Source organism: Magnolia sinica, chromosome 18 (genome assembly GCF_029962835.1).
Source record: "Magnolia sinica isolate HGM2019 chromosome 18, MsV1, whole genome shotgun sequence".
Lineage (NCBI taxonomy): Eukaryota > Viridiplantae > Streptophyta > Magnoliopsida > Magnoliales > Magnoliaceae > Magnolia > Magnolia sinica.
Window position 1 is genome coordinate 22739471 of NC_080590.1, and position 13299 is coordinate 22752769.

A 13299-nucleotide genomic window follows, 5' to 3' on the forward strand; every position below is an offset into this window, starting at 1 on the left:
TAACCCATGCGATGTGGGGCCTGGGCTATGAGATAAAGGGACTGATTCTCCATGCTCTACAAGTTCGAGCTTTTAGAGCAAGTGGTTAATTGTCTTGCATAAAAAATTATGACCAAGATAGTGATGCCTAAACGCTTGAAATATATACTGTCATAATGGTTGTGAGATGACAAACACACAAAGCTTCTAAAATATAAAAATTCATATTATGCAACAGAATCAGTATTAGGTTGGCTTTTAAATGGTATATTTGCAAAATAATAATAATAATTATTATAAAATTATGAGACATCAACCTTTCTGTTTTACCCGGCTTTTTTTTCTCCTTTCCTCTGCTTACTAATATAGTTCATGAAAATGCAGAAAGCCATTGGCCTAAGAATTTGCATTTTGGTAGGTTATTAGTTGTTGTTAAGTATTGTCTAGCATACTTAGAAAGGCATTAAGAGCGACAATTGGTGTTTATTATTCCGACATTTACTTGCATTATTTGTTTTTACATAATAAAATTTTTCTATTGTCAGGAACTTGCTTTTTTACCGGATGGCCTGCATGAAGATTTGAATCATGTTAAAGACAAGCCTTATGCTGAAATTAAAGATGTGAATGGCTGCCCTAACGAGTAAGTTGCAGATGAGTTTTGGCAAAATCACAAGGCGAGAAATGATTCTATAATTGTGGATGTTTGCCAAGTGATTGGTCAAACTTTCTCTTGCTTTTTGTTTACCAAAAGCAAAGGACAGAATGAGAGGAAAAAAAAAAAAAGCATTTGTGTTGTATTCCACACACATCTCATGAGTGCTTCAGCAGGTCATGTGAAATTTATGAGACAAGTGAATTTTATTTGCAAATATTTTTTGTGCTATGAAAAACTGTAATGTTCTTTTATGGTAGCTAATAATTATTTTGTGGTAGTCGATAATTGATTTTGCAGAATCTTGTTTTCTGTGTTTAATTTATTTTAAGAGAGTGTTTATTTATTTTCATTCACCTTGTTTGGTTATGAATCCTCTGTGCTAGGGCAAGTTCAGTAAAATTTATTATCACTGTAACTGAGGTTCCTTCAGGCCACAGGCCAGCTCTAGCCTGCCCTGTAGAGTATTCCCCCCACCTAAAACTGGGTACAATAATATTTGAATGAATGTTAATTCATTGCAGTTTTGGATGGGGAACCAGATATATGACAAGTTAGCGTTGGTCTATTGCTTCTGGCACCCATCATAATTCAATGAAAGAAACATATTTTCCTGTGAAAAAGAAACCCTTTGAATTTGTATGAGTAGATAAATTTATAGATACAAAATCCAAGTTGTTTTTATTTTATTTTATTTCATTTAGGGAGAATTTGAGGCCACAGGTTTCTGTTAATAACTGTTCTTATTGTACTTTGTTGATAAATTGTTTAGTCTCTATCATCCATTCACATCTTTAGCTGAACTTCTCTAAGGGCCTGATTGGATTTGTGGACCCAAAAAGTAGATTTGGAAAAGAATCATAAATAACCTATTTATTTTAGCATTTATGATTTCCATGGAAATGTGGATAGGTGGTCAAAAAGTGAGAGTTCTCTCTCAAAAAACGTGGAATCTCCATTTATTAGTTTTTTCCTTCTTCTTTGGAAATGGAACATTTTGAAAGGAAAAATGAGGAAGTGGAAATCGAATCGATTTAAAAGAAAAACGCAAAGTGAAAACCTCACATCCGAGGAAAATGATCCCTTTTCCATATTAGGAAAGAGGATTGCACCAATCTAAATAGGCACTAAGTGGCTTGATAATAGCTTGTTTTTACTCATATCTAAGCTATTCAACACTTGATAATGGAAGTGTCCTGAAATGTTGTACTGATTATTCATTCTTGTTTTGCAACGTCCTACACCACTTGATCTTAAAGACTTGATTGAAATTCCATGAATGCCTCTCATATGACATTTTTCTTAAGAAAGAACACTCATATTTTCTGAATTATTCAGGCTTGCTATAGGAATATTACAAATGTGTAAATTTTCGGAGTTTCGTTCATTTTAGAACATCAGATTTGTTGGGATTCTAATATCAGGCAATCTTCTATTTTGGTCTTATTCACATTCACATTTGCATTTCTTAATATCTAATTGGAAATGCATGATAAATACTAGATCTTGTTCTGGGCCTTTGAGAAGACTAACTGGCTGACAAATTCTTAGGGTCAATACAAGTCGACATTGGAATGCTCAGCATGTAGTCACGTCTCGGTAACTTTTGATCCCCTCACGCACTTGGCACTGCCAATACCTTCAAAGTCTTTGCATTACCTCAAAATGCCACCTTTAATCCCTACATGCGCTTGTCACTGCCATTACCTTCAAAAGACACAGACTATGACAATTACCATATTTCATGGTGATGGAAGTTGTGTCCTTAAGCATATTTCTATAACTGTGCCAAAAAATGGTTTCCTCAAATATCTTACTCAGCCCTCAATATTGAATACGGATGAAACTATGTTGCTTTCAAATATAAAACTTCCATTCTCAGTTTATTCTTCTGCAATTTTTTAATTTAGGGTATGATCCACTCATCCTACATGTTTTAATTGGCAAGTAAACTTCTACCTGCAGGTCTTTAATCATCAAATATGTGAGTACGTAGATTATCCTATTCAACCATTATTCACAATTGAGGACGATCATTTACTTGTATCATATAAACTTCCTGTACAATACAATAAATTGCCAAGAATAGAGATAGTGTACAGAATGACAGAAAGGTAAGTCAAAAATCTTGGATATTTAGTTAACAATTCTTTCTCAATGGTCTTTAGAATTACAATCAGCTTAGTCCTCAAGAGTTCACTTTATTTATTTGTAGGTGCCTTCCATTATCTGTTGCTATTTATATGCATCATGTATTCATGCTACAGTGGAACTTACATTATTGGACACGTTTATAGTCCAATAGTTAATCCAGTTTGTCCACCCGGCGGTCCCATTTAGGATTGCTTGTTATTCAACGTGATTGTATTATCCTTTCCATGCTAGCCCTTTCTTACCCACCCTTTCTGTATTCTGTTTGGATGGCTAGGTTTTCTAATAGGCCCGGTTTTGAATTGTGGCCCATCTATACAGGGGCCTTCCGAATAGGCAGTCCAAACTAACAATTGACTATCCACGTGACAATCAAATATCATTTCCCATACATCAAACACATAACTAAGCACCTACAACCAGTTTCACATGTGGTTTCCTTTGAAAATCTGGATAGTTAGAAATCAAATTTCTAAAAGAAAGGTTGTAGTGTACAATTGGTTGTCGGAAATAGTCCCCTATCAAATATCATCATGATAATCATCTAAGCCTTATCCCAACAAATTGGGGTCGACTACATGAATCCTTTTCTGCCATTCCACCATCAAGGGACATAACTTCAGTTATCAAGTCCCCTCCCAAAATATGTGTATCATCTTTTTAAGCCAGAAACTCGGATTGTGTTGGTTGACCATTGAGTCAAGAATCACATGACTCAACCCATTGGCTTGGCTTAGTCTTGTCAAGTTTGACTAGGTTTGGGCTGTATTTGGTTGCAGCGAATTAGACTGATTAGTCATGAAATTTCATGATATTTGGTGCAACTAAATGTACCTTTAACAATAAATAAATTGGAAAATAAGTAGTTGTTTATATTAGAAAAAAGTGCAGCCTTGTTGCGATTACATCCATCCACCACAATCTGTTTGGGCAATGAATATGGGGACATCCAAACTTACCCTCATATAGTAAGGACTTCCCAACATTTCCGTTCTCTGTTACCATGCTCTTAGATTTTTATTATGAGAAATATCCAAGGCAATCTTTCAAGTGATTTAATTGATTTTGATTTCACATGGATTGTTTTTTTTTTTGTAAGATCATATGTTTGTTGCCTTTTACTAATAGTTTGATTTGTCTTACACACACTGCCTATTTCAAATACAAAACACAATACATTAGATTTCTTCATGGAATACCACTCGTAACCTATTTAGCAGAGGGCAAGCAAACTGGAGTTGATATTCAAGTTGCAGTAAGTTCCTTGCTTGCACCACTATTGCGAAAAAAGAATCTTTTCCTTCAAGTCAAGCTGAAACTATCAAGGAAAATCAATTGCAGTCAGCAATTGGTGATGTCGATAGATCAATTGCCAAGTATGATTGTATCGATCCTATTGAAAATGGGGAGTTCTTGCAACTTTGGTTTATTGCTTACGATGATAGGCTCCATCCTATTTCAAAATCTACCCACACTTTATATTGCATACTAGTACTAACATATCCATTTTGTTGGATTGGTCCGACTGAGAATTTCGCTTGTACGACGCCACATTTCTTAGGAATCCACCCAATGTTGACAAGGAGACAGAAATGATTTCCTTGTTTTCATGTGTCAAAGCATTCTTGGAGGAGGAACCTCTGGAAGAGACTAATATGTGATTAGTAACAAATTTACTTTAAACTTCAATGTGCCCAATTCATTTTGGTCTCTTATGGGTATTAGTTTTTTCTCTATACAAATGAATATCCACTGCATTTCAGGTAAGACCTGAAGCACAATAGATACTAATTTGAGTCAGAAAAGACAACATATTGTGCTTAACTTGTTCTGGTTTTATGCTATGACCCAATGCACATCAATAAGGATGGTCATCTATTATGCTAAACATCCATTCCAGCTACAACTTGCGTTACATCTGAACACAGAATTATGTGTTCTTACTCATTCTCGTATTTTGTTATGGTAATACAGGTATTTCCCTACCTGTAAGGAATGTAGGAAAGCCATTAAGAATCTAGACTTGTGGAGGCTGCCAGATATTCTTTTGGTCACCTGAAGCGATTTGCTGACAACCAAGGCAAACTCAACGCCTTTGTTGACTTCACTATTACTAACCTTGTTTTGAGTAGCTATGCAAAACACAAGGGTGCTCAATCTCATACATACGATCTCTATGCTGTGAACAACCATTATGAATGTCTGGGTGGAGGTGGTCACTATGCTGCTTATTCAAATGTAAAGAGTTATAAGCCAAGTTTACTTGTGGTTTTTTCTTTTTGAAATTTGGGGAAGTTTGTTTGTCACTCTGCATTCAACCTAGCAATGATATAAGTGAGGCCCATCTTTCGGTAACCTAAATCGTTATTCTCTTGAGTCCTATCATGGGGCGGGCCATGCCTCAATATCTCCTCAGGTGATCTCAACCATCTAATGAAAATTTAGCATCACATCTGATTGGGATTCTCTGGTATCAGCCATCCACTGACATATGAATAATTTAGATCACCAAAACATGGGCAGAAAATGCATCATACAGTTTATTGGTCCAAGCAAATGCTTGACAGTTATGACAAACTGTTGCATCCACTATGTTACCATCAAACAATATTGATTCCTGACCGCTATGTTATCTCTGGTTTCAAATTACATTCCGTTGCACTGTCAATAGGCTGGGAAGGGTCGTCAGCCTTGGCCCAACATTCGTAGCATGTCAAGCAAACAAGCAGGGCCTGGGATTTGTTTTTATAACTTTTCCATTGAACCCCAACTTAAGCCTGAGTTGGGCCTTTTTGCAATGTGCCTGCCAGGCCAGGTCCATTGACAGCCGTATATCAAAGTGAATTGCATATTCATTTGAATTTTTTTTACTACACCTGCATTGTTGTTTTAGTGCATGTAAATTTACTTATAAACTGTTAGACAGGCCACATGCCTTGTATAGCCGATTCTATAGATAGACGATGTATAAATAGAAGATTTTGTATTTATCATTTTACCTTGTATAGTCGTTGTAAAGCTCTATATATTCAACCCTTGAGGGTTGTCTAAAATACACAGAAAAGCAAAAGAGAATCATTTTCCTCAAAGCCTTCATCATTTTCTCTTTGTTTACATGGTATCAAAGCAATACCGATCCTAATCCGGCATCTTCTTCATCACCGGCACTACCGTCTGTCAGATCTGGCCCTCCCCTGTCAGATCCGGCTCCTCCTCTGTCAGATCCGGCCCTCCCTAGGCACGTCCGATCTTGCCCAGGCCTATCCGTACGCCCCTGTGCACGACCCTGTGCATGCACCTGCGCACGTCCCTGCGCACGCACATCCCTAAGCACGTCCCTGCGTACATCCCTGCTGCATCCAATCCCTCATGTAGCACCTCCTGTTGCACCTACTGTTGCACGTCCTGCTATCTCTGTCTGTTGAACTGTTGCTAACTATTGCTATCTGTTGCTATCTGTTGTCTCTGTCTTTTACTGGTTGCTATTCTGATCTGTGGCTGCAAGGTACTTTCTTCTTTAGCATTGTTCTTATCTCTTCCTATCTATGGATAAAGACTCCCGTACAGAGGCCCCACGATGCAGTTTTGATGGCACTAACTACAATCTATGAGTCATCCACTTTCAGAGTTTTCTCAAGGGTCGTAGTTTGTGGGGACTAATTGATGGATCTGTTACTGTCCCCGCTTCCACCAATGCCGACAGAATGGCTGATTGAGAAATGAAAAATGGACGGATTATTACTTGGATTCTTGATTCGGTTGATCGATCAATAGTTGTTGGCCTCACGCCACATCGCACTGCTAAGGCTATGTGGGAGCATCTCCAGACAATATATCAACTGAGTAATGCGGCTAGGTTATACCGCTTGGAACAAGATCTAGTTCACCTTACTCAAGGTGACAAAAGTATTCAAACTTTCTACTCTACAATGGTTACAATTTGGACAAAGATGGCTATGATGGATCCAGAATTCCCAAATGACTTTAAAATATTCCACACAATGTGCGATAGTGCGCAAGTTAGACACTTTCTTATGAAACTGCGTCTGAAATTTGAGCATTGTAGGGCAGCTCTCCTAAACCATACCCAACTCCTTCAATGAATTCGGTTATTAATGATTTATTAGCTGAGGAACAACGATCGCAGGTCCTCTCTCAAGGGACATCTCAGGGACCATCTGACCTAGCACTTGTTGTATCCATATCTGCACCCAACCGTGGTTCCACTCCTTTAACTTGTCGTGGCTCTAACAAAGTGAGACATGTCGTTGCTCAGTACAAAGATTGGCGTGTTTATTGTCGAAGGACTAGTCATGGTATTCAGGATTGTCGTTCACGTGCTTATGGATCCTCATTCGGCCGTGGACGTGGTGGTTGAGGTCGTGGCCAAGGTCGTGCTCTTTCTGCTACTTCTTCCGAGCCTTCTGTTAGTGATACTGCATCCACTAGTTCTTTTGAAGGTCTTTCCTTACCTTTGACTCCTGCGATGCTCCAGCAGATCGTGCAGGCCCTTTCTTCGGCCGGTATATTAGGTATAACCTCATCTTCTCCATAGTTCTTCGATTCCAGTGCTTCTAATTATATGACTGGTGATGTATCACATCTTCGTGATATTCGTCCCTATATTGGCAATCAGACTATTTCTACTGCGGATGGCATTAAACTACCCATTCAGTCCGTTGGTTCATTAACTTTCTCTCCTTCTGACCATCACCAGTTTACCCTTCGTGATTTCTTCATGTTCCTAAACTCTCCTCAAATTTAGTTTTTGTTGGTCAACTTACATCCAATAACTACTTAGTCATATTTCTTCCAAATTATTGTTTTGTGCAGGATCTGGCAACGGGGAAGGTACTTGGAAAGGGCAGGCAGCATGGATGTTTGTACGTGCTAGACTTTCACCCATTCGTTACTCCAGCTCATTGTTTATTCTCTCCCTCTTCCTCGGATATTCGTTTGGCAAATAAAATGTGGAAACTCAGGCACTTTGGCCTGGGTCATCCACATTCTGATCGTTTGATTCAGCTCTTTTCTTCTGGCATGTTAGGGAATATTTCTCTTAATAAAAGTAATTTGGATTATTCTTGTTCTTCCTGTTGCCTTTTAAAAAGTAAGTGTATTCCCTTTTTCTCTAAGTACTACAAAATCATCATATATGTTTGAACTGGTGCATACGGATGTCTAGGGCCCTTCCCCAATTATGTCTCTCTCTGGACTGCGATATTATGTTATATTCATTGATGATTTCACCTGTTACGCCTGGATTTACTTTCTGCACTCTAAGTCACAGGTTTTTGAAAAATTCAAAATATTTCATTCTATGATGGACACTCAATTTCGAGTAAAAATTCAAACTCTTCGCTCTGACTCAGGTGGAGAGTATCTCTCCACAAATTTTTGTACATATCTTCAGGGTCATGGGATTACTCATTAGACCACCTGTTCTGATACTCCACAACAGAATGGGGTGGCTGAACGAAAAAATCATCATATTATTTAAATTGCCAATACCTTAATGACAGCTATGAGTGTTCCTCGTTCCTTCTGGGCGAAAGCTATGATGCATTCAGTTTACTTGATTAATCGGTTGCCAACCACAGTCCTAAATAGTAACTTTTCCTACTTTGTTCTCACCAGTTCACCTCCTACATATTCCACATTTCGTGTTTTTGGTTGTGTATATTATGTTCATCTGGCATCACGTGAACGTAATAAGCTTGGGATTTTGAGAAACTCATAAGAGTTTTCGTTGCTATGATCCGGTCTCTCGTCGTGTACGGGTATCACGACATGTTGTTTTTCTTGAGCATATTGCCTTTCGTTCATCTGTTCCTTCTTCGCCCACACCAGACTCTCCTAGACTTACTATTTTTCCTGACATTCCGGTTGCCTCGAGTACACCTTCTTGCCCATTGCAGGTTTATTCACGACGACCACGTACAGATTCATCTCCTGCGACTCTCCCTACTGTACACGTAACCGATCCATATCCTATCTTGGTACGTCATTCCACTCATATACATCGATAGCCTGATCGCTTAATATACTCCGTCTGCCATGAATACTACCCTGGATACTGTATCTATTCCTACTTCATACCATCAGGCAGCCAGTCATGATTGTTGGAAGAAGGTTATGGCAGAAGAACTTGTAGCATTAGATGATAACCATACGTGGGACATTGTTACTCGACCTTCTGACCAACAATTAATTGATAGTAAATGGATTTATTCTGTGAAGCTCAAGTCTGACGGATCATTGGATCGATACAAAGCTCGGCTTGTCGCTCAGGGATACAAACAGGAATACAAAATTGATTATGATGAGACATTCGCTCCTGTTGCCAAGATGAAAATTGTTCGCACTCTTCTGGCAATATCATCAGTTCGCTCTTGGCCACTCACTCGGATGGACGTGAAAAATGCTTTTCTTCATGGAGACCTCCAAGAAACGGTATATTTGAAACCTCCTCCTGGATCTTTAATCCTTGTCAATAAAGTCTGTAGCCTGAAGAAAGCTCTATACGGTCTCAAACAAGCCCCTCGAGCATGGTTCCAATGATTTCATGATGTTGTTACAGGAGCTGACTTTACTCAAAGTGGTCATGATCCATCATTATTCTTGCGCACCACTAAGCATGGAATCGTCATTGTTCTCGTATATGTTGATGACCTACTTCTGACTGGCAGCGATGATACTCGCATCTCGGCATTAAAGGAAGTTCTGAAGTCATCCTTCAAGATGAAGGACCTGGGACATCTGACATACTTTCTTGGACTTGAATTTTCGCGTTCTATACGTGGAATCCTAGTCAGCCAGCATAAATATACCAAGGATCTTCTCGCCTTGGCCTCATTAACAGATCAAAAGACAGTTCAGACTCCCTTGGAACTTAACGTTCAATATGGCCATAAGGATGGTGAACTCCTTGCGGAACCTACATTATACCGCCGTTTGGTTGGGACTCTGGTTTACTTAACAATGACTCGCCCTGATATTGCCTACGCGGTCCAAGTTGTCAGCTAATTTGTTTCTGCTCCTCAAACTCTTCATATGACTACAGTATTGTGCATCTTACGGTACCTACATGGAACCCTGTATCGATATTTGTTCTTCTCCTCCACGGCCCCTCCGGACCTTCGTGCTTATTCAGATGTTGACTGGGCTGGTTGTACTCTCACACGAAGATCTACCACTGGCTACTGTGTTTTTCTCGGCACTTTTCTCATCTCTTGGAAGTGTAAGAAGTAGGTCACTGTTTCCAAATCAAGCACGGAAGCCGAGTATAGAGCAATGTCAGCTGCTTGTAGTGAGATTATCTGGTTACGTGGACTTCTTTCTGACTTGGGTGTTCATCTACAAGATCCTACTCCACTCCATGTAGATAATCTAAGTGTCATTCAGATTGCCTCTAATCCGGTTTTCCATGAACGGACAAAGCATATTAAAGTTGACTGTCACTTCATCCGCGAGAAGTTTCAATCTCAGCTCATTTCGCTACCACATGTCGCATCCCATGATTAGATTGTAGACATTCTCACGAAGTCCCTCACTTCTGCACGACACTCATTTCTAGTTAGCAAGCTATTACTTGTCGATGACCAGCATTAGTTTGAGGGGGGATGTTAGATAGGCCACATGCCTTGTATAGCCGATTCTATAGATAGACGATGTATAAATAAAATATTTTATATTTATCATTTTACCTTGTATAGTTGTTGCAAAGCTCTATATACTCAACCCTTCAGGGTTGTCTCAAATATACAGAAAAGCAAAGGAGAATCATTTTCCTCAAAACCTTCATCGTTTTCTCTTTGTTTACATAAATCACCTGAATTTCTATATGGAATGAAGATAATAGAAGAGGATAGATGGTATCATTTCAATGACCATTGTGTTACTCCCATCAATGAGAATGATATCAAGTCCTCCCCAACTTATGTATTGTTCTGCCGTCGAGTAAAAATTGAAGAAGTGGCGACTGCAGTGGGCGTACCATCTCGACTGATTATGAAGAGTAGCACTTGGCATTCTACCCCTTTTTACGACTTAACAACACACTAACTTTACAGCATGCTGAATATCAGCATCAGACTAACTTTGCAGCACTATGAATATTTTGTGACATGCCACTGGTGTAGCAGGTGATGATTGATTGTACTGTCCACTACCTAGGATGTATAACCGGAGATTGTTTTGGAATTAGAATCCAATTTGCTTCAAATTTTAGTGCAGCCAATCTGCACCTTATAAAGAAAAAATTCTTGTTAGTATGAAAATTTTGAAATGGTAGTAACTGAATATCAACCTATATTTTGTGGACAATTTGGTCCAACCAGTCAAACATGCTTTAGTTTGTTTCCGCCAGTAATTCTTTTTTATATAAAACCATAAGTAGAAGTTGTGCTTGAGCGATGTGTTTTTTTTAAATAAAAAATAAAAAATAAAAATTTGCAAAAAAATTATCTATTTAATTGATTGTTCCTCCACATAAACTCAATTATTTGAGTTGAGAAGGGCTCTCAGAGCATTACAAGTTATAGTGCTCTTAGTTGCTTTGGAACACTTAGACAATCCAATCCATTGATCTATACTATTCATCATGACCAGGGCACGTTTGATGGGCTAGGATGCAAATATCATTCTGATTTAAGAAACGTTATCTATCTGATGAACGTCATTTAGTATGTGCGGTCAGGACCATTTTCACAAAAATAGGTCCAGTCATCCATTTAATCCATCTATTTGCTATGACCCATGATGGACTAGTCATGATAAAAAAGAATCACTTTTGTTAGGCATTCCTAACAGTCCCATCCATGTATTGGAAAAGGATGGCTACAGAAAAAAAAATAATAATAAAAAATACTCCAAATGAAGGATAGATTGAATCATGGACTTAATTGGACAGTTCAGATTGATAGATTGATTGGACTGTCCAGGTAAACCAATGCTAGGTGCAGTAATGGTTTGAGAGCACTGGAGAATTTCTCATTAGAGTTTAAGAGAAAAACTGTAAATGCCATTGATTACAATTATGTGGAGGAAAGTGCAGCTTTAGGTGCTGCCAAATCAACGTCGAGGGCAAGAGGCCCGCCAATATCGGGATTACATTTAATCCCAGTTATGTGGCGCCCTACCCAAACAGACAGTAATACTTTCGTTTCCAATTATATGCTCAGGTGAGTTTGCATGGCATGAGTGACAGACTTGTGGCATCTTCAACCTTCCGCATCTGAATGCTTATTGCCCTGACACCTTCTTCCTCAATTCGAATACAGTGAATCCTCTTTCCCATTACTAACAGGATAAAGTGCTTCTCTTTAGTCCTTGCATTTTTACTCTAAAATATTTTTTTATTTTTTTATTGTTAAGAAAAAACTTTCATCACATTTTCATTGCATTCCACTGATGATGGATGCATTTGGATGAGCAAAACGGGAAATAATTAATGGTCCACATTTAATAGATGAATGTAAATTAATCTGGGGTCACCAAGAACATTTAATAGTCTTAGGAAACAAGTGTGACTCATAAGTACTGCTAAGAAGCAAATTTCATCATGTGCTTGTTTGGTTATTACTTAAGAATTTGTTTCCAAGAAATAGATTTTGTAAATAATTTTTGTGTGCTAAGATGGTAGTTCTCTGAAATTGAAAACTGTGTTTGGGTATTGGGAAAGGAATCCATTCCATCTGAACTGGCAAAAAATTCAAAACATTGACCACGGGGAAGGAATGTGCAAAACAACTATTGTGAATGATAAGATTCACCCAAATGACTCTTATAAAAGATGGGAGATGTGTTCCACTGCAGTAGAGAGGAATTAAAGGGCGCAAGGTTTTATACAGGTGGACACATGTTTTGAAATTTGGATCATGTATCTGATGGCCTCTACCTTTCATCTTTGGCCTACTTTCTATTAAAAATGTGTAATTTTGCTCACTTTTCATATGTCTATTTGCATAGGCTAAAGATCTCAGAGTCATGATTTTCTTATCTGGGAGAATTTTCATCCACCCCACAGTCCTTGGTGGGTCCATCAAGTAATGGTCTGGATTCCTAAGCCACTGCACCCTACAATTGGAAGGGGGGAAAAAACAAAAGAATAAAGAAAAAAAAGCATCCACTGTGTCTTTCACGCCTGAGTTGCAGCCTTATAGGCAGTAAATAGGATTGTAGATTTGCATGCGAGCTGGGGACCAAGACCATGTTTCCTGAATTTATATCCATGTTAATGGGATTTCATGCAAGATTCATAGGATATGTTTTTCTCTAAATCAAAAAATAAAATTCTAATCCCAAGATCGCCGGACTACAATCATGTACAATTCTTTAAATCAAAGACTAATTTAAGAATGTTATATCATATCTGAAATCTAACCATGTATGTTGATCTAATGTCAATGATGGTCTTTTTACCTTCTATCGGAGAGATTTAGAATGATGGTGAGACTATAAAACTAATTTAGTTTCGCACCATCTAAAAATGGTGATGACTCTATAAATGTACA

The 13299-nt window shown here is 38.3% G+C and overlaps 1 pseudogene; it reads left to right on the forward strand.

Moving 5' to 3' along the window:
* The first annotated feature begins 357 nt into the window (after positions 1-357).
* Positions 358-12024, forward strand: LOC131232308 (putative ubiquitin carboxyl-terminal hydrolase 11; annotated as a pseudogene).
* The last annotated feature ends 1275 nt before the right edge of the window (positions 12025-13299 follow it).